The sequence below is a fragment of the Gouania willdenowi genome, chromosome 5 (genome assembly GCF_900634775.1).
Source record: "Gouania willdenowi chromosome 5, fGouWil2.1, whole genome shotgun sequence".
NCBI lineage: Eukaryota > Metazoa > Chordata > Actinopteri > Blenniiformes > Gobiesocidae > Gouania > Gouania willdenowi.
In genome coordinates this window covers 36,322,869-36,346,898 of record NC_041048.1, presented here as the reverse complement: position 1 = coordinate 36,346,898, position 24,030 = coordinate 36,322,869, and the positions used below count along the sequence as shown (strand labels likewise).

The following is a 24,030-nucleotide window of genomic DNA, read 5'->3' as shown; positions in this document are numbered from 1 at the left end:
TAATGCTTTCATTTGATCATTTTCCACTCACTCTCTCTCTCAAGTGCCCCCTGTAGTGCCATTACGTACCCCTATGGGTACATGTACCCCCATTTCAGAAACACCGCCAAGCTTGAATCCACAAGATGGAGGACTGAAGACCAATTCACCAAAATGTAAATTCTACTTTATTCTTTCAAAGGTGTCTAGGAAAGCAAAATGTGTGGAAAAGAGAGAGAGATGCACAACTTTGGAGCAAAACAAATTCAAAGTTCTCTAAACTTACCCTACAGTGATGGCAAAGGGGTTAGTGATCATGGAAAATATATGCAGGATGTAACCTACTTCTGAGGTCTTTCAGGTATGAGCACAACTTTGCAGGGAAGTTGTTTTTATAAGCACGGCGGCTATGATCTGGATGGTGAGGGGCTTCACTGCATTTTAAATACCATATCAAAATAAAAGCACGCGTTAACCGCAGAGATGACATCGCCCACTTTACATCCTGCTATTTTCTTAGCTGACAACAAGGCGAGGACAGAAATAGTGCAGTGCAATCAGTCAGTTTATGATACTTTAATTCATATAATACGACCAAACACTCCTTTGATTATGACATATCAGTACAAACATCCCACAATTTTAATTTGGTAAAATAAACTCTTTTGTTTAAATTTAGTTGATTTACTATTTCACTGTTTGTGAGGTTTTAAATCAGTGGTTCCCAACCATTTTTGGATCACGACCTCATTTTGATATCATGAACTTTTTTTTTTTTTTAAATCACGTTTGTTACACTGTATTACAAATACAGAGCTACCAGTATTAGTACAGGATTCCTACAGCTTCAGTCTAATTAAATTCAACACTTTTTAAGACTTTTTATTGCCATTAGAAATTAAATTAAAGACCAATTGGTGGGAAAAGAAAAAATGCCACATGGATTACATAGGGTTAGGGTAAATTGTTTCCAGTGTCTCGTGCAGATGTGCAACTGGTGGCCACCAAAGTACACACATAAAAATACAAAAAATTACAGTAAAATACACAACAAATGACAGTAAAATACACAAAAAATGACAAAAATAATCAAAGTCACTCCAAAAACACACAGAAATAAAAAAAAAAAAAAACAACAAAAATAGAAAAAATAAAAACCATTAAGAAAAATCTTTGTTGAACAAGCTATTTTTAAGTTCCGCTGCAACCACGACACTGCTTTGTAGTTGGTTCCGCTGTTATGATTGTGCGATAATTATACATTATAAAATATAATTAATGTGACCATTCATTTTGAAATGTGAGATTACAATTACAATCATAAAATTATATTTGCAGTAAATGTTAACATGTAAGACTTTTGAAACAAATATTTAAGACATTTTAATGCCAATTAAGGCTTTATTCTTAGATTAATTAATTTAATGTCTTTTAAGACTTTTTAACGAATCAGCGGAAACCCTGTAGTAACAAGTTCTGCTCAGTATTTTCACTTATAATAATAATAATAATAACTGGATTTATATTTGACAAAGTGAAAGTATAAAATAGTTTAGAATTGTGTGTTTTAATTTTATTTTTTGTGAAAGACTACTCAAAAAAAATAATTAGAATTTTTCTTTTTTGTCATCAATTACTAAATATTTCAGGCGACCCCATTCAAACTCCAGGTGGCCTCACGTGGGGTCCTGATCCCAAGGTTGAAATATTAAAATTGTATTTAATTTTTGATTATTTTTTTCAGAAACCTAATACATAATATTACTATATATTTCATGTATTTTCATGATAGAACAAAAATGTAATTTGCAGTTATAGGAAGTTCAATATTATTTAATTTTCTTTATTTTGTTGAGTCATATGCCAATTTGAACAAAGTTTTTAGAAATCTAGAGATTAAAACTGCTTTCCTTTCCTTTGTTCTCTTCTTCCTGGTTTGACCAAACCTATGTGTTTCCGAGCCAACGCTGCAGCGTGTGTCCAAACCCACAGGTGCAGCTGTAACTCACCTTTATATTTTACTGCCCTCCACAGTACAGTTACCAGCATCTGACCTCCATTTAGTGTCTATCTGACACAGGTCAGTGCTCAGTTTAAATGACAGCCGGATGGTAAAACGAGCGACTAAATTGTCCATTCACAATCACCAAACGGCCTTTTTTTTTTGAAGAGCACCATCGGGCGGTCATCACAAAGTCACATCACCTACATGTGGAAAACTATTGGTGGCTCTGGGCCCTGGAAGGTGGACTGATCCAAAAAAAAGTTTAAAAGAGCACAACTCCAAGATAAAAATAATGAATTTTACTTTTTATAAATATGTGTGCAGCAGCCAAGGTTGGGGTCAATTACATTTTTCTATTACAATAATGTCTTCAATTATCCATGTTTAATTACAACTAGAGCTGGGCAAAAAAAAATGATTTAATCGATTTATCGAATTTGCTTATAAGAAACTATTTTTATTTCGCAAATTCGTGTTTAAAAAAAAAAAAATTAAAAAATATATATATTTTTCCCACCACAGTTTTTACGGACTTTTTCGCATTCCGTCCTTGTGGGTTACCGTAACGCAATGTGAGGCAGCCCCCTCTTTGTTTACATGTGTTTACCCTTTGAGTAGGCTATACAGTATGTGTGCCACAGGCATGTTTAATGTTTTATTCGCACTATGCTGAGATGCTAAGGGAAGAGTTTATTTTTTTAATTGTAACGTTATATGTTACAAGATATATAGTTATTTGATTTCTTAATCAGAAACTTTAAGCTACTGTGAAGGCGCTGTTGCACTTTTGCTTAAACCTGGGTTAAAGCTTTAAATTGTTGAATGACAGATTATTTTATGCATTTTAACTCTTGAGGACAATCACAGCAATAAAGTTGCACTTTTGACAATATATCTGATGTCTGCAGTCATTTTTAAGCACATTGAAAAAAAACAAAAAATCGAATCAAAACTCATATTTTTCTTCTTTTTTTTTTTGGCAAAATTGCCCAGCCCTAATAACTAAATTATTATTACAATGACTGGCCTTTTTTCATATTACAACTAAAATTACAATTGTTTTTTTTTTTTCCCTGAAAGTCAATTACAATTACATTATCAATTACTGAAATTCAAATTAAATTAATGACAATTACTGAGCCTGGAATAAATAATCCCATAAAACTTAACCTTCCTCTTGTGTTAGCTTTCTGTTAGCGTCTCTGATGAAAACAGTCAGTTTTGACTCGCGTATTGAATCAGCTGTAAAATACACTAAAAAACATTATCATCTAATTAGTTTTTCATCTCTTGGCTATCTTGTTAGGCTTCCTAATCAATGAAAATATTGGTATTCATATTTTTGTGAGGGCGCCTGAGCCTTTTTTGTGTCAGTGTATCTCTTGATTTTAATTATTTTTAATAAAAATGGTAAAATGATCCTAAAGAGAACTGACAGGGGAACTTAATATGAAACATATTTTAATAATTATGTATGTGTAAGCCATAGAACTGTAATATGGTTAGAGAAATATGGTGCATATCTCTTGTCAGAATGTGGCCTTAAGCCTGATTACGTTTAAACATGCTGCACTGAATGTCAGATCGTTAAATAACAAATTGCTTTTAATTAATAATTTTATTTCCTTTCATAATTTTTATTTTATGTTTTTAACTGAGACGTTCCTTTATGTCGGAAATAAGACAAAATCAGAGTGGGGGTGTTTGTTCCATATTTAGGGATAACCTATTTTGCCACAAACTGTCGTTTTCATCGTTTGAATATCTGTCATTTAAAAAGGAGATACAACAATCTGCCATACTCTTCATTGTTAGTTATAAACCACCACAAAATTGTTCTTTTATTGATGATTTTATTGGATTACTTTCAATCACGGCCACAGAATTTAACTTCTTGATTATTCCTGTAGATCAGAATGTGCATGTGGTTGTAGGCAATGACAGGCACACAAAAGAACTTAATGCTGTCACTGAAACGTTTGTCTTAACTCATGTGTCTGAGCCCACCTATAACAGAGGACACACATTGGACATCCTCATGACAAAAGGTGTTACTATTTCTAATGTGAATGTTGTCGATGTTGCATTATCCGATCATTTACGTGTTTTTCTTGAACTCTGCAGTGGTTCGGAAAATACTCATGAATGACAAAACAAGGTCACAGTTTATGGAAATTAATAGATTTGAAGATAACCCCTGTTCAAATGTCGATAATTTGTTGAGCTCTTATACGTCAGGTGTGTTAAATGTCTTGGACACTATAGCCGCTGTTAAAGGTAAAATGGTTAAAAATAAGCAAAAGGCGCCATGGAGAAATTAAGATTCGGTCAGGGAACATAAAAAGGGGGTGCCGGAGGGCTGAACAAACATGGCACAAGTCAAAACTCCAGGTTCATTATGAAATTTACAAAGAAATGTTACATGTGTTCATGTAACATTCAGGGAGAAGTATTTCTCGGAAATAATTGCAAATTGCCATGGTAACTCTTGTGTTCTGTTTGCCACGGTTTAGCAGACTCACAAACCCTCCAGTTTTATTGACCCAAAAAATAATTTCTACATCTAAGTGCAATGAGTTTGCAAAATGTTTTAGTGACAAGGTCCAAGCCATTAAAAATGCTATCAGTTCTTCAATACAAATGGTAAGATTACAACCAGCAGGACACCTATTTTACACCGGTCACTAAATAAATAGTGGAAGATGTTATTTCTGGTCTGAGCTGAAGTACATACTGCCTGGATGAACTACTGACTAGATTTTTAAAGTCTGTGCTGAGCAGTTTGTCACAACAACTTTCCCGAAGGCTCTAAAAACAGCTGTCATTAAGCCTCTGCTAAAGAGGAGTGGACTTGATGCCATAGAAATGAACAATTATCGGCCTTTATCAAATTTTCCGTTTATAGGAAAAGTCTTGGAGAAAGTGGTCTACAGCCAGATCAAAGACTTTCTTCATGTAAATTATGTTTTTGATGTATTCCAATCGGGTTTTAGAGCCTGCCACAGGACTGAGATGGCCTTGATCAAGGTGACAAATGACACCAGGCGAAATACAGATGCAGGCAAGGTCACGGTTTTAGTTCTCCTGGACCTTAGCACTGCATTTGACACAGTGTATCATGAGATTTTAATAGAGAGGTTAGAAACCTGGGTGGGAATCTCTGGAAAGGATCTCGAGTGGTTCAGATCCTACCTTGAGGACCAAACACTATGTCGTGATGGGAAACTGTGTCTCAGACCAAATAGCATTGACCTGTGGAGTTCCACAGGGGTCAATTCTGGGACCCCTCTTGTTCAATTTGTACATGCTTCCTTTAAGTAAATTTATATGAAGCAACAATGTGTCCTATCACAATTACGCAGACAATACTCAGATCTACATGTCACTGATGGCGGGTGAACATGGGCCTGTAAAGACACTGTCATTGTATCAAACAAATTAGTATGAGGATGCAAAACAACTTCCTCCAGTTAAATACAAATAAAACAGAGATCATTGTCTTTGGTCCACAAAGACAGAGAAAGATTGTCATTGGTTATCTTGAGGCTCTTTCACTAGAACCAAAAAATCAAGTTAGAAATCTAGGGGTAATCATGGACTCAGACTTGAATTTCAACAGTCCATTACATCAGCCGCCTTTTACCATCTAAAAATCATTGCTACAATAAAAAACATAGTGTCTAAACCAGACTTGGAGAGACTAATTCATGCATTTGTCTCCAGCCGGCTAGACTATTCTAACAGCCTTCTCACTGGCTTTTCCAAACGAGCTGTTAGACGGCTGCAGTACATCCAAAAGGCTGCGGCTTGAGTCCTGACTAGAACCAGGAAATATGACCATATTAGCCCAGTGCTCCAGTATCTGCACTGTCTTCTTGTTGCTCAGAAAATAGACTTTAAAATAGCTCTACTTGTGTACAAGTCTCTTCATGGTCGGGCACCAAAGTATAGCCATACAGCCATATGAACCACCTTGGGCCTTAAGAACCTCAGGGAGGGGTCTTCTGGTGGTTTCTAGAGTCACGACTAAACACGGTGAGGCTGTGTTTCAGTTTCATGCAGCAAAGGTGTGGAAAAGCCTCCATGAGACAGGCCTCAACTCTGACTATGTTTAAGTCCAGGCTGAAAGCATGCTTATTTACTGCTATACCCTGATTGCATTTTAACTAATTTTCATTGATTGATTTGTTTTCATTGCTCTTTATTGTATTTTTATTGTGTTTGGTGTGAGGCACACTGAGTTGTCTTGTACATGAAATGCGCTGTACAAATAAACTTGACTTTGCCAGTTTTGAATTTAATTAAATTGCAATTGACTGTTTTTATTGAATATCCATGTCAATTACAATTATTGATCATTAATTACAATTTATGGCGTGATTATAATCGTAATTGTATTTGAAAAAATGTGTTTCTGTTGCAATTATATTTGAATTATAAAAACTGAGTTCAGATAATTGACTTTGTAATTGTAATTACCATGGAAATTCTATAAAAAAATATTTTATATATTTTGATTAAACGCAAAACAGTTTTATGGCTTACACATATGTAGTTAACAATTATTAAAATATGATTCATATCAAGCTTCCCCACTCCTAGGTGGTCAAGGTTAGTGGGTTAGAGTTAGGATATAATAGAATCTATAGCTATAGCTATATTCCAACTGTTGTCCCTAGTTGGGCTTTTACAGATATTAATGGCATTGTATACACATACAAAAACACATACAATCATAACAACGCGATATGAATAGAAGTTAACAAAATTGTAATTGAACTTTAATTGAATTGTAATTTAATTTCAAGGGAAAAAATAATAATAATTGCAATTTATTTGTAGTTGGAAAAAAATACTGGTTACCATATTCATAATTGAAAATGCAATTGTAATTGAAAAATGTAATTGACCCCAACCCTGCAATTCAGGTTTCTATATTAAACAATGTGTGATACACAATGACACAGTAATCACACGACTCTGATAAGCATGTTGCGTGGTGGGTTCCTGAGAGGCATGCATGTCTGAGTTCAGAAAGGGTTTGCATGAATTACGCACAATGCGTCATCTAAACAGCATAATGCACTACAAGCACTCTGCATTCAATTATGGATGCATGCAAAACTTCCTGGCACAGTTCATAGAGAGAAACGTGGGCTTTACTGAGAAAAATATCCACCCACATTCAACACATCCCATTAATTAGGTCTACTATGTTTTTGACTATTTATAAATTGTGAATCAAATCATAATTATCATTGCTCTAAAATTAAAATCCAATGAATGCTCCAAGTTTTTTAACCATCCCATCATCATTGGGGTCAATTTGACCCCATTCAATGTTTTATTATTTACACCAACAAAAGTCACAAAACGGAAAATAAGGGGGATTATTTTCAAAATAAAATTCTCCGCATCGACGTTCCGGGGCCTCCAGTGGGCCCATTTCGGCCTCTACCTGAAAACCAAGCACATATTCATAATTCTAATATGAAAGATTGGCCTGATGGTGGCGTTAGAGAACAGGTCAAGGTTTCATTATCAAGGGGTTATTTATGTATTCAACAAATAAACAAAGTGAAAAACTTGGTCAGCAATTTTCTCAAAATCATTTCCTGGAAGCAAATATCCCTGGGGTCAGATTGACCCCGAGCGTAACACTCTGTATTTTTTGCTTTGCAAAGTACATTTTGAATACGGTATCTCCACTGCACTTGTGAGATGATAATTGCATGACTACACATTAATCAACCTGGCAAAGATCAGCCTCCAAGTAATTCTCAATCGATAGAAGACCTAAAAAAAAATATAATCAATGTGCTAAGCGCTCATCTCCTGTCTGACAATGTGGAGTAATGATGCAATATTTAGTGGATGACCTTGCTTTTGGTGACATCAAGGACAGGGAAGTGCTGTGGACTTAAAAAGATGTGAGCAAGGAGCTGTCAAAGGACGAAGTAATCCATCAGCAGTGAAGAAAATCTACTGACAGCAGGTTTTTTTTTTTTTTTTTGTGCGCTAAGCAGAGCATCAAACAGTAAGCATGAGTTTAACCTTTATCTCATTATAAAAACTATAAACAGCCTAAAATAAATAGGGCCTCCGGATGGATGGAAAATTGGAATTCAAGCTCTGAAACAGAAAAAGCAATCATAGGTGTTTCTTTTTATCTTCATGGACTCATTTAAAGCTGAACTAAAGACACATTTATTTAGGAAAGCTTTTAAGTGTTACATCTTCCTTAGATGGAATGAAAAGTGCATTATACTGTAAATTAAATGTAGTATTATTATTATCATTATTATGGCTCCTCAACATGACACAGAATGGCCTCACATGCATTTTTTTGGGACAGTGTCACACATTTACTCACTATTTTCAAAGGAAAACATGTGATTGAATGTTTAGAAATTGTAGTAAATGGACAAATAATGTGTCCAATTCTGCCCATAATCCATTTTAGAATATCGCATCACGTATGGAATCAGATTCGTGTCGAAAAGAAACAAACAAAAATTTGTGAATTGCAAACAAAGAATAAGACTTTGACCCAAAAAAAGTAATCTAAAAAATAAAACATATTACTCATAATGTGAATGTCTGCTGTACTTATGTAAATATTCCACCTTAATCAGAATCAGAAATACTGTATTTATCCCAGGGGGAACTTACTTCTGTCACAGAGGCTAGCAAAATATTAGAAATGAAAATAATACACACTAAACAAAGAATAATAATAATAACAAAAAACATACATATACATACATATATGTATATATATATATATATATATATATATAGTACATTAAAGTCACATTATAATACATTTCAGTTTTTAAATTACTTTTTTGTCTCATTTTTTGATTGCAATTGACAATTTATTAACATACTAATTTTTTGACACAAAGTAATGACTTCGGTAGTTACGTGTAGCAGTTTGTCCATTGACAAAGAACGCACAACTTTATCCAAAGTATTTTTTTTAACCCTCCTATTATCATCAAATATTACTAACACATTTTACACATCGTTACCTCCATAAAATGAATTTCAGAAAGTTTTTGTGTCAGGTGCTGATATTTAAATAACCCCTTGCTAATGAATCATTGACCTGTTCTCTAGCGCCACCATAAGGCCAAACGTTTCAATTAGAATTTATTTTTACATTAACAACCACAATATTATGAACCCTATTGGTTGTGGAGATAATATGATCTTTCCTGCAGCGCCACCATCAGGTCAAACTTTCAGTTTTAAAGTGAGTGTATCATGAAAAGCTTTCATTCAAACCTTTTACACAGCCAAAACAACAGAGGAACACCGATGTGTACTTTGTGTTCAGCACACTGAAAAAATGTCATCATGATAATTTTATGCTTAATCAATTGTACCAAATGAAGAAAAGTCATGAAATACGAAGCAAAAAAAACAACTATTTTTTAAAAAAAAAAAAAAACATTGAATGGGGTCAAATTGACACCAAGGATAATAGGAGGGTTAATGTGTTGTGATCAAAAAGCGGTTCAGAAGTGATTTGCTATAGTTGGCGGTAATTAAAGGTTTAACAAATGATGAGTTAGAACCATATCAAATGTTTTCATGGTCCTACAGTAGATATCTAAAGAAGTAGCAATTAGCTATTTATAGCAGAAACATCCATTCTTTGACTGTGTACTCGATCTTTTTCTTAAGTGATGTTACTACTTCTTATTATTACATTGTAAAACCATCAATCAGCCCTTTTAAAGTTAAATACTTTACTCTATGAAAGCAGCGGTGCTTGTTATTTTTCAGAATAACTTCACGGGTCTGCAGTTCAAAACGCCTTAACCGCTATTTTCATATTGTCCTCGCAGAAATGATTGAATGTAATTACTGTCACTGATTGTATGGCAACGGCCTGATAAAAGAAGTCCTTGTTCCTAATACTCACGACCCTCCATGGTGCTTCTTTACTGGAGTAGCCAATTATGCTTTTCATAAAAGCTTTGCACACACTTTGGTCTTGAGTCAATCACACATCAAAATGGAGGGCATTGAAACAGCACCGTGGAAAAGGCATTAGCTGCGGGTCTGACAGGCAATTGGCCGTAATGATCTTTTCTTGTGTCATGGTGCACTAAAATAGGGCTTTAACCTTTATTTTCTACCTGGACGAGGAATTCAAGCCGTGAAAAATGGCTATGAGGTTAGGGTGGGGGGGTTAGGAATGTCAGCTGGGGAGGAACAGTGATGTGCAGACTCTCTCAGCCAAACAATATGAGAAGTGGAACACAATTTGGTATCAGATTACTTACAATGATATCCATCAAAACACACAATTGAGTCAGTCAACATCATTACTGTCTGCTTGATAAGCTTTTAAGCTGGAGATAACATCTCGATGCACTAACACAACTGGGAAAAGAGTCTCTTTTGTGTCATCTGTTTCTATTGTTGAAGCCTCGGCAGGCAACGGGAAACCAAAGCAATGGGCAGGATTGATGAGATCATTTTTAACAGTGTACTAAGGGAAATGAAGAGAAAAACAAACGTTTCCCACACCTGCCATCTGTATGAATCAGGAGCCATACTCTTACAGTAGATCAAGTTTAATCCGTGTTTCTATATCTAAGAAACATTAAATATTCTCTCTCACACACACGTGCTGATCTAATGAATTCATAGATGCATTTTTACAGAATAGCATGCACTAAACTACCCTAGCTGATGTTCTTTTAACAATATGCTATAATTATGGTTGTAAATGTAAACTTTTGTAAAAAAATTTCTGCTTCAAAAACAATTTGCAAATCTTTTCTATGGTTTAATTGTGGAACTGGCTGACAGGTTGACCTTGCAGTTTGGGTGTCAGATGTCAGAATATCTATAATACTACCATGTCATTCAGCAGATGCTTTTGTCCAAAACGAGGTACAACATAAGCAACAATTTAGACTGGAGGAAAAATATTTAGTAAGTGCAACAAGTGCTTTATGTTTCATTGGCCACAGGTGCTGCAACATAATGTAACCACAACTAATAACATAATGTAACCACAACTAGGGATGTAGCGATTAATCGTAAGGCAGTTAAAAATCGATTCATAGGTATCACGATTCACATTAATACTGTGAAAATTGAATCACAGTACTTTTTTTAACCAGAAGTGTTGGCGGTGGGCGGCATCTGCTAATACTTTCTTTCTGGCCGCCTTCTACTTTTAAACATGTTCATAAATGATTCCTTACCCCTTTAGCACCAAAAAATATCTGTAATATTACGTGAATATCTGTGAAAGTCACATTTTTCTATTAGCTCTGTCTGCTAGCATAGCATCTCTTCTTCACTGCAAGATATCTGCATGCCAATCGACCACTGGGTTACCAGCGCCCTCTGCAGGTCCAAACAAATATCTGACCTAAATACAGTGAAATGACTGTTTTTTGTTTTTTTTCCAGTCCAATTGTTAAGGCACAAAATACATTTTCAGTTGCACTTATTAAAAAAAAAAACTATTATGTAGTTTTGCATTGTTTACTATAGAACCAGAATTTAAATTAATAGGCTTCTTCTTCATTTGTATTACTCCTTTATTTATTTCATTCAAGATTTATTTTTAGTTAAATTGCATTGTTTTGAATAGTTTATCAAGGGATTCTTTTGACAATGAAAAATAAAAGGAAAATAGTACAGCATTTTCTAGTTTTTTCCCCCCAAAAAATAAAGGTATATTTTTCAGTCATCATTTTTCTACAGTCCCATTTTGTAAAATAAATTGTGAGAGAATCGTATCGTGAACACAGTATTGTGAATCGAATCGTATCGGGAGTTGAGTGAATCATTACATCCCTAACCACAACTAATAACATAATGTAACCACAGTAGTACAAACTATTTGTTTGTAAATATAAACCATTGTTTTATTGCAACTTGCATTGACGTCAAACTAGAACAGTTTCTGGAACACATTAACCAGTTAACCACCCACAGAGGCACCAGAAGACTTTTGACAGTATGGTCAGAAATAAAGGTTGGCCAAACTAACTCAAGGCTACTGCAGCTTGTCGTTTTAATTCTGTGATATCCAAATGGGGTCCATATTGCTGCAAGTCATCTAGGGGTACTTTCACAGTCCAAATGAGCGGAGGACAGGTGATATTTTGATCACCTTGGTTTGGCTCGGTTTGCGTTCAGAACACAACTTCTGATCCGCTCTAAACAGCCTCTGGTGCAGTTACATGAGTTAAACACTTAAAGGATCCGTTACTTGAGAAGAGACTTTTCTAGGCAGAAAAACAGAAACCCGAAAAAGAGGTTCTCGTGTATGGGTCAAAGCAAGAGCTTGAGAGTGCGCAAAAACTTCTGCAACAATGGAGCAGCCATGGTTATAATGTCCTGTTTTGTGCCCGTGCCGGTTCTACTGACCACCCACAATGCTGTCCGCTCTAAGTCGACTCCGATACTTCCAGTTATTAGTCCACGCCGAGCGTGCAATGCGTTTACATTGCACCTAATCACTCTAGACTACTATTGGAAACGCTCTAAAACCGGTAGAAACTAGAATTAACATGTTTGATCCACTCTAGACCTTGTTTGCGTGTTCACACCGCCAAAAATAGGTGGAAAATTCCAAACTAAGGAATTCTAGAGCGTTTTAACCGCACTAGGATCCGCCATTGCTCCATGTGCTGATACAATTCAAGGCCACAAAGACACAAGCCAGAATAAACACAGCTTCACCTTTCTGCTGTGAAAATGAAAATGACATCAACATATGTCATCTCTCTCAGTTGAAGCCACTGGAGACAACATTTATTTATCAGATAGAGAAAGTGTTGGCCTCAAAGATTATTTGCCTGAAAAATAATTACGTAAAAGGATGCATAGAAGGGTTTTTACTCCAGTCTTACCGTGATTTCTTGTGTTTGCCCACAAAAACTCTGCCAAAGTGACTTCCCCACACATTTCTAGTGTTTCCACAGAATGAAGGTTGTGGCAAAACAATTCCAGATGTTTATTTCGGAAGTTACATGAAAAGATCTGAATCCGACCACAATTGAATGTCTTGCGGAGTGAGGTGATATCACAGGGAATATAGGGAACAAGCTACAACAAAAAAGGTGTGAGGTGAATCACTATCCTTGTCTGGCAAAGAAACTACGATAAGCCTGAAGTAAAAACATGCATCTGTCTTCAGAACGCCACATCCCACAATGCAATGCGGAACATTTTTGTGACAATGTCAAAGAGAGTGTTTAGAGTGGAGTTTAAAACAAACTTTCAAACTTTTAAATAGTTTTTTCTTTGACAGCAAATGATCTTTGATTTATTGATCTATGAGGCCTTTGTCTTTATCTGATTCATTTGATTCAGTCACAGAAACAATCCCCAATCTACCAGATTAAATATCATCCATAATGAATGACACAGTCTCTTGCATCCATTAATTACAAAGATTGGACTGATGACTTTGTTCTGAACTTGTGTACACATGTATCCTCAATGTCATTCAGTCATGATGTGTCCTATTAAAAATTAAACACAGACGCAAGTAATAAATAAAAAAAAACAAAACATAAATCCTTCTTCTAAACCTGCCTTTGTGAAATTATTGCAAAACACTTTAAGCAAATGATCGAAATGTTCGATTCCTCCCTCTAAACCAAACCTGCCCCATGATAGCACTTTGTCAAATTGTACAGTGAAAATCATAAGTTGGTAATAAGATGAAATGAAAGTCTGAATCTTATCTTCAGTCTTGCAGTTACACACCTGTAAATTTGATCTGTGCCACCGGGGTGGACTGTGAAATCGTGTGGCTGCACATCAAATTGGGGCTGGACTCGATGTGCATGCTAATGCCACTCCATCGTGTTTCTTAGGGTCTGTGATGGAGGGAGTGGAGGAAAAATGGGACACGGCGAGTGAAGTCAAGTAACCAGAGAAAATCTCTCTTCAAGGAAAAAAAAAAAAAATTATTTAATGAGAATGAAGTGAAAAGTGAATTGTGTTTACACATAGTGAATAATTTATCCACAGAGAAAATCAAAGTAAACACAATTTCAGTAAAATGGCAGAACACCTCAACTGTTTTCCACACTTTTGATTCTTTCACTGGAAGTTTTCAGACTCCGTGAGTTCAGAAAAACAGCAGTGTGTGTCAATTATAATTGTAATCGTGTCATTGGTAATTAATTACAATTTTGACATAATTATAATTGTAATTGTAATTGAAAAAAATCTGTTGCTGTTGTTATCACAATTTAATTGTAATTGACTTTGTAATTGTAATTGTCATCTACAATTTAATTAAATGCAAACCTGGTGATCCATGGTACAGTTCTATGTTATACACACGTAGTTAATAGTTAATAATTCATGTCAGGCTGCCCCAGGGCAGTTATGGCTACACTAGTAGCTTACCACCACTGTGTGTGGAGTGAAAGAATAATGCACATCAATATAAAGTGCTTTGAGTGTCTATGAAAAGCGTTATACAAAATCCAATGCATTATTATTATTATTAATAACAAAATGTTTCATATAACTTTTCAGTTCACTTGAAGATTATTTTACCATAATTTGAAATCTAGGGGTAAAATAACAAAAAAGGCTCAGACGTCCACAACAAAATATTAAACCTAATATTTTCATTGATTAGATGATAGATAATATTTTTTGTTTATTTTACTGCTGATTTAAAACATGGGTCAAACTGACCCGTTTACATAAATAATGCCAACAGAATCGTACTTGAGTTGTAATGGAACATGGATAATTGAAGATGTAACTGTAATTGGAAAATGCAACTATACTAACAACAATAATAATAATAATGGCTTGGATTTATATAGCGCTTTTTTCGAGGAGACTCAAAGACCCAACCCTGGAGTGCGGTCTTTATCCATCACATCCACTGCATCATTTTACTGGTCGTTGCCCGCGACGTACTCGTGTTGCTCCAATCCATGACTGCAGGATAAGTGCGACATGATAAGGGATGGTGCTCAGGTAGACTGATGCTGTCTTGACAGGCGATGTGGAAAAGCAGCTCCAGCACAGCGCTGTCAGTGGATGAATTCTCCTTTCATCCATCTATCCACCCATCTGTCCATCCATTCATCCACCCATTGCTCTCCAAGGTAGGTCAAAAGAAAGATCCTGCTTGGCAGCTCATTCCTCACTCTGATGAAGCCGCTTGTTAGAGACTCATCAGCTCCTCTCGGCATCACACAGTCACGTATTCTCAACCTGCCGAGCCATCGTTCACTCTAACACTTCCCACCAAATGTCTCCATTTCGCTTCACTCTCCGCCTTTCATTCTTTCTTTGTCAGGACTGAGGTCTCTCATTAAAAGACATCCCTTGAAGGTAGTGTAGGGGTTCTGTGTAGCCTCTGGCCGGACTGGCCTCTGACAGGCAGGAATAGGACATATCACACCTAGCATCAGGCTCTTATTACTCAAGGTCACTAACCACAGGTTACCGAGGTCTCTGAATGGATGCTGTAGCCCCAAAAGTGCATGTTTCAGGTGTGAGAGGGCATTACAATGTAGAAAAAAAGAAGAAAGCCAAAATCTCTTTGTAATGGAACAATCTGACATTTCAACTGCACATGGACGAGATGTATTCAGTGAAAAATCACAACCATTGACTTACAATTAACGATTAAGATTTACATTTTGCCTTAACTTTTTTAGTCCTTAAAGAGTAACTAAACCCCTGCTTTCCCCTGACCTGCCATCTTTACAATTCAAACAATGCCTTGATTATGGGTGGGGCTCCTGGAGCAGTTAAGACACGCCCAATCTATATTATAAAATCTCCAATGAACATTCTATGCTATGTTAACGTTATTACTCAATATACCTCTCTATTCACTCTTCTCTCAACCCAAACTACTCACCACAGATTGTAGAGCCCACAGGTGCTAGTTTTTATAAAAGGGGCGAGGCTAACGGTGCTTGTTTGTGATGCAAGATGATCTCAAAACCTCACATGACCTTGTTCTCAGCCAATAGCAAAAATGATTTGTAATAGCCAGGTTTAAACCCATAGATGGCAGTCACTCTGACATTTTACAACAAAATATACCAAATTGAAATACTTTGACTAAAATGTTGAGAGTTGGACCAGGATTAGTCAACAGCACTACTTAATACCCAAATAGATATGTATTCAGAAAAAAGTTTTTGGGGTTTAGTTACTCTTTAAAGCACAGCAAACCATCATCTGCGGCAAATATTGTGTCATTGAGGACTGCAAAAACAGTACTAATGTACTCAGGAAGTGTAAAAGGGAAAAATGTGAAGAAGTTTGATGTAATTATTGAGGGTGCCCCAATCTGATATTGACATTTGACATCGGCCCAATGTCAGTAAAAGAATGAGTATTGCATTATATCGGCCTTCATCTAAAATCTCGGATATATATCGTTTTTTATTAGATTTATTCAAATTATATTTTAATTTATAAAAAAATCAGCTCATTGATTATTTGGTCAAAAATCCATCAACTCTTTATTATATTTTATTGCATATTGTAATCAAAGTGTTCTGAGTGGACAGTGAATCTCCTCTCTTTCTTCTGGCTCTGTAAATGAGCTTTAGAAATACAGGAGCTGGACTTCAGCCAATCAGAGATCTTTCTACCAACAGGGCGAGCCCATGAGTTGTTTTAAGCGTTACTATTGGCTGCTCGAGCTGCTCGTCAAAAGTCAATCTGCGTTCCCGATCTAAGAATAGAGACAGTCCCATGGCTCTATATTCAAGCAGAAGTCTCTAACGTGGCTTGTGGCACAGCGGTTACACAGCAAATATGGAGGAAAAAAGAAGAGTGAGGCGGAGCAACAGAATAAAGGCACAAACATGTTCAGGAGGAACAGAGTCCATGGAGGTTCCTCTGACTCGGCATGCGGAAGACTGTGCGCAATCCGCTTTCAGTCCATCCCGAGTCAGAGAGAGATAGTGATAACAGATGGGATAAATAGCTTGTAAAACTAAGAGAAACATCATCTAAGGTGGATACAGAGAACAGACCCAAATAATCTGCAGTGTGGAGTGTGTCTGCTCTGATCAGCTGGGATCGGCTGCAGCTGCGAGTGATACGTGTCTCTAAAACATCAGAATACTCTCCAATAACACAAGATAAAGTCCCGACATTTGTTACTAGTGTCTATGGAGAAAACAGTCACAAAGAGTTCCACAGTTGTGCGCAGTTTTTTGTTTTGTTTTTTTAACCTACTGTTGGAGACTTTTGCTCTCAGTTTGAGTGATATCACTTGATCCAGCTTTTTCTAACATTCCACACTACAACATAAGTAAAAGTTAAAGTAAGTATGATAATGTATCAAACCGATACAATTGTCTTTTAACTGCTGCACTTTCCAGCACTTAAAATAATTAATATTCCATATACAGTATCTCTTGTGTCTGTCATTGTAGAAAGCCATATTTGGGTGGTTGTCACCTTTGTACCCGTTCGACAATGCCGCACACTGGCGAGACATGGGATTGGTCCATTTGCACAACAACAAGTAGACTTTACAGTTATTATAGCAACATTGATAAGTAAGCGTAAACAGTCTTTACAGTCCTAAAGATGTCATGCACAAGCTTTAACACGACTCAATGTTCTTAAGTGGCCTCTAATTGGATTGGGTTGCTTGTCTTTTGCTTGACACTGTTGCAAAGAAGAGTGCGTTTGATTAGATTCATCAGGGGGTAATTTGTGCATTAATGTTCACATCATTGCTCAGCTCTGTCAACACCTATGCACTTTAAATGGAAGAAAATGTAATAACGACGTTTGCCAGCTGTTTTTTGCATGCAAATTAAATTAGAGAACCGCTCTCAAGGCTCAGCAACAGATGGTTGATCACAATAAGGAGCCAATCTGAGACACTGTACGAACAACGTGCCTACGCGTTTCTCTCCATGGATACATGGGAGGAGTTTGGCTTTATCCTCAACCAATGGCATTTTAAGCACAGGGGCATTCAGTGTATAGATCTTTATTTCTTAGCAGAACAGTTGCTTGGCTTTTTGTTCTAGAAATGTCCTCAGACCCACCTGCTCACTTTAGAATTCAATTAATCACCTTCAGTTTTGGCGTGTGGCCACTGGGGAGCCACGCAGGCTTTTATTCAAGTCAAATACCACAATGTCTAAACTGGTGTGCTAAAATAAACAACGGTAACACAGAATTGATTGAGTTGACTATGTTGAGTTTGTTCTTATGGGAAATAACATCAAGTTCCTGTTTTTGATTCTATTTGTTGTTTTTTCTAAACTGCCAAAGTGTTTTTTTTTTTGCCTTCACCAGGTTTTACTTGGATGCCAAAATATAACACACACAATAATAATAATAATAATAATAATAATAATAATAATAATAATAATAATAACTAAAACTAAAAGTGTGCGCAGTTATGAAAGGGGGCCAAGCCTTCCCACGCGACTCAGCCCCCAGGTTTTGAGGAATCCATGGACCCCCTATAAACTTGACCCCCTATAAATGTGAACCTGAACTTGTTTCCATGGAGACAATGGTATAATCAATAGAGAATCCATACAGTGATGATGTCATAAGAGCCAATACACTCCCAGCTAAATGCGTTGACCTTAGTTATAGCTCCCCCTGCTGGTGGACATATGGAATTTTTTGCATCTGAGGTAAGTGCAGGGGTCTGGACCAACCCTCCAAATTGCATAACCCTCCCATGCACGGTTTAGCCTGCAGCACCACTTTTACCAACGGATAAAATAATCAGGACGATTACAGTAGGGTTCCACAGCACGTACGCAGGCTTGGCTCCCTAATACAGCAATAACTTGCTAACAGCGCTAATGTTTTGTTGCGTTGTTTCTTTTTCTTAAGAATTTTATATTTTGATAACGCTTCGAGATGACCATTGTTGTAATTTGTGCTATATAAATAAAGTTGAACTGCAGGATATACTGTGTTTCTCCTAAAGTGTTTGTGGATCACAATAAAAAAAAATGTACAAGTCATTTTCACACGTTGCAACAAACAGTGAAAAGAACAGTGTCATGTGAAAATGAGATATTTAGACTTTTTATTTTAGCTCAAAATGTTTTACTGAAGATAACAAAAACGCAAAATGAATACAAAACTTTTATCGGTGATTCCATCATCTTAATACTCTGCCAAGAGTTATTTCAAAAATCAGCTACGAGACGTGCTTTATTAGCACTATCAGATATATAAAACACGCAGATTTATTTTTTACTTTTCAAATAATAATCAGGCAAACTTGTTTGAAGGATTTGATCAGTGTCGAATGGCGACACAATATGATTTTAAACTTTAGTTTAAGCTCGCAACGGGAATTTGCAAGTCACTGACTGTGATGTATCAAATAACTTTTCATGCCATCATAAAAGCAATTAATACACATATTGGTTTAATCAAACCCTAAATAATCCCCAGCTGCTGCACAGTGAGGGCTCCAGATGAAAAGAATGAAAAGAGACAAAGTAACAGACTCTTGGGTAAAAAAGACATATGGAACAGGTTGCCAGCCATACTATCATGTCTCCCCAAATAATCTCAACACCGAGCACCTTCTCTTTTTTCTCCTCCTGCTTCATCAAGATGAGGCATCTCACTGACCTTGTTCCAGCTTTGAGTAAAACTTTTCCTGGAGGACGCAGTTTGCTGAAACTTTTCCTGCTGTTTGTTTTCCTCCCCTATACGAAGCATATATGGGTCAGTCCTGCTGGAGCACTAAAGACTTTCAATCTCACAACTATTGATGTACAATCTGGTTGTGGGAGAAGGCTGCAGTTAAAAAAAACTCTTTAATCAAAATCTCTATCTCACATCAAAACTTGGAAGCTAGGAGACATTTTTCCCACTAACGCAATTAGGAAGGAAGAGGAAAAGGGATTCTATATATTTTTTTTCTTTTTGGCAGAAGCTTCCCGTGCATTCAACTGTCAGTAGTAAGTGAGCCCATAGGGAAGCGTGAAAATCCTTCAACATCAACTGTCTTAGAATCACCTGTCAAACTGTTCCTTGAACGTGTCCTTCCCTGTTGTTCACTTTGGTCACAATGTACTACTCACATCAAAATGAGTATGTACTGCGTTGACATTAAATAATATGAAAAGATTGAGTATGTGAGAAATACTCGGATGTATACTATATCGGGACAGTTTTTAATTATGCACCTTTTCAAAACAAAATCATCTCTTCTTGTCTTCTATTCGTTTTTTTACACATTTGTAAATAGGGCTCTTGTTTTGGAGTTAACCGGAAGTTATGTCAGCAGCACAATGGAGGGTCTTCAAAAATCTCTAAAATGTCAGAATAAAATGTGCATATGTGAGTTTTATGGATCAAATGAGTACATGTTGATATTCCACTTGATCACTTTCTTGTTTAAAATACTTTCAGAATTTTCAAAGTTTATAGTTACATTATAGTATGCAAATAATTACTACGTGAGAAATACCAGGATGTACACTATATGGGGACATTTTTGAAGTATGCACGGTGGACACACTTATACTCAACCGCCCCATGATTCATTGCGAGCCGAATGTAAAATCGTTGTGGGACCGGCTTCAAGCTAAAAGTCAAACATCCCCTTTTCAAAATAAAAGCATCACTTCTTGTCTTCCATTACTTCTTTTTTACACTTTTGTAAATAGGGCTCTTGTTTTGAAGTTAACCGGAAATTTTGTCAGAAGCACAATGGCGGGTCTCCAAAAATCTTTAAAATGTCACCATGAAACGTGTTTCCGTGAGTTTTATGGATCGAATGAGCACATGTTGATATTCTACTTGGTCACTTTCTCACTTCAAATGTTTTCAGAACTTTCAAAGGTGGAGAATCAACAGAGATATTTAGCCTCAGTGTGATTCAGGTTTTTGTTATTGTTAGGTTCAAAATGTATCTTTGGAAACTTGGAAGTAGTGATGCACAGAAATTCTGGCCAACGAAATTTTTCAGCCGAAACTGGCCCAAAAGTGCCGACCGAAGCAAGATGTCGTGACGACGTAAGAAAACATCACGGTGAGAACGCACTTGTCTAGAAACGAGCCAGATTGTCCACGGACTCACAGAGTGGCTGTATTTCAATACATCTGCGAACTAAAGCCTTTTCTAAGCAGAGTTGACGGAGTTCGCAAGTGTGTTTTATGTTTCTGTGTCGTGTCGACTCTGTAGTTAGTTCCGTATCCCTCCGTTAACACGGACCACACGGCAGTCTGATGCATCAATAGCTTTCAGAGTCTGTCAGCGCACGTTTACAGAGATCCTCTGGACTTTATCATGACTGCACTTAAAATCAAACCAGCGTGCACAAGAAAATGCTTGGATAATAAATAAAGCTAAGAAGCTGATTTCCATCAAAAACGTCAATGCACTTTGTGTTTTAATGAGAGAACATATTTAATTTGACTTTCTTTCAGCAGCTCAGTCAGTTATAGGCCTTTAAAATATTATTTAATGTATTAGCGGGTAAAGTTAAACATGTTTTATTCTATTTTTTTCATCGTGCATTGTTAGAATGTCAGTGCTAAAAACATATTTTCATATTTTTAATTGATGTATTCTTTCAAGCATTAACAATAATTTATATAATTGCAATGTTTTAATTATAGTGAGGTTAGTACACATTCAGAGTCATCAATAAAATGGGAGTAATAATTTGCATACTTTCAGTTTTGGTAAAGACTTTTCATGTCGGTGCACCCCTACTTGGAAGTACACTCCAGTGGGAACAGCCACCATCCTAATCATACTTATATTACATAGTAGACAGTATATACTCATTGAGCTTGTAGTGTATTGTACAAAATGTGACATTTCAAACAGTGTTCTCAAGAAGTTAAGCAGCCCTTTAACACTCTTCAAGGACACAGACTTGAAGCACGGCTTTAAGCGATCGATCAGTGCTGTGAAAGACGTCCATAACTGTCATACATGGTGCAGAAGTCCTACTATAGTGCTGTTCATGTTCCTCTCTGTCTGAGTCCTGTGAAATCACAGAGCGCTGTCTTATTAAAATGTGTTCACCTTAATAATGGAAGGCATATGGACGGACTAATTAGAAACACTCTGTTCTTTGACACACAGTGCTGTCTCCCAGCTCAGGGCCACGGACTGTACCAGCTGGGTAATGAGCCGAGCACGCGGGGTGGACGTCCACATATGCAGCCGCGGGCCACGGTCAACTAAGACCTCTAAGATTGAACAGCAGACCGTAGCGAGGTATACAGCTTCTCTGGACCCCCTTTGCAACGCACTCTTCACTCACTGTTAATGAATCAATCAGTTTCTTCCAGATAAATCACAGTGAACGCCTCGCAACGGCCGACTGTCACCATGATGAATTCCTTCATTTCATGTAATAAGCTAGCAGGGAAGTGATTTATCCCTGTAGCGCAGCCGGCTACACACACCGCAGTGGACAGAGGAGAGAGATACAAAATGAAGTATGTCACTGAAATATTTCCCGCCACACTCAGTGAATAAGGCGGAGGCTGTGCGATAAAACACTTTAATCTGAGAATCTAGTCAATATAAGATTTCACACCATCTATGCATGGGCGAAGCAGGTGGAATGTGTTGGGAAAGACCCCCCACCCCCATCCCCGAGCACCCGTGGGCCAAAGCTGCATTTTCTGACACCCATACATACTGCCTGCTGATGATTGACTCACATTAGGGCCTCGGGTTTCCAAGGTCCCAATTCTCTTCAGTCCATATATTTCAGAGTGAGACAAAGGATAAGCGGGAGTAAGAACTACATTTTAATGCCATCGATTTCCTTTGCAAAGCCTTCATTCAGGCCCAAGATTAAGGGCTATTGTGTTTTCTTTTAATGCAGACCTCATCTCTGGCTGAGTAGGACTCCGGTGCTAATCAATTTAAACCACTGCTGAGCTTAAAGCATCACTGCTAGCTCAACCAACTCAGTATGTGTTAAAGGGCTGCTGTGAGCGTGGCCATTCATTAGACCTGCATAGTTTAAAGCAGGGGTTCTTAACCTTGGGGTCGCAATACAGACTACTTTTTGTAAAAATGTAGCATGTTTTTGTATATTTTTACCCTTTCTTCAACAACACCAAACTTGCAATATTTTAACCCATTTCCATCACTTTTTCTTGCCATATTTTGGCTCCTTTTAATGCTTTTTTTTGCTACATTACTACCATTTCTGACACTTCTCCATCTCCATTTTTTACATTTTCAAGACATTTTCAGCACTTACAAACCTTTTCACCACTTTTACCACCTATTGTCACACATGTTGACCCATTATTGTTACTTCTAAACTCTTTTCCCCCATTGATTATTTTTGCAAACTTAACCACATTCACCATATGTCATGCCCATTATTTACCAGTTTAAACTACGGTAATTGTTCCAATATTGACACTTTGAACCATTTTTTTTTTTACCACTCTTTCTGTCCATCTTTGCTCACTCTAAGTTGATACTTAAAAGTTCTGTGGTTTTTCCATTATTTTTGGTCACTTAACCCATTTTATTTCTGATAAAAACAAGGATTTCCATCTTGAAGATGACTATTTATTATGGCCCAAATAATACTAAACTTCCCACCTAATGTGACATACTGTATGTTGACCCATTATTGTTACTTTTAAACACCATATTTCATGCTTATTTTAGCAAAATTTAACCACATTCACTATTTGTCATGCCCATTATTTCCCAGATCAAGCCAATACTGACTAAAACCCTTTTTTTTCTGTCTGATTTTGCAAACTCTAATTTGCAACTTTTAACCAATTTCCATGGTTTTTAAAATCCCATTTCACCACCTTTTACACCATTTTTGATCACTTTTACCCAATTTTATTTCTGATTAAAACAAGGATTTACATCTTTAAGATGACTATATACTATGCTCCAAATAGTAATAAACTTACTTGATAACGGTGAATATTATTCAGATAAATAAATGTGGTTATCACAGATTCATAAAACAATAAACCATCATTTTGCTGATTTTATGAATGGGCCCCAAAAATCTCTCCCCTTTATAGATGGTCCTGTCTCCACATGA

At 36.6% G+C, this 24,030-nt stretch overlaps 1 protein-coding gene across 3 annotated transcripts in view; it reads right to left on the bottom strand.

The window, feature by feature from the left end:
* LOC114463621 (protein FAM19A1-like) overlaps positions 1 to 24,030 on the bottom strand; it is a 229,875-nt gene that overhangs the window by 62,662 nt on the left and 143,183 nt on the right. The window lies entirely within an intron of this gene.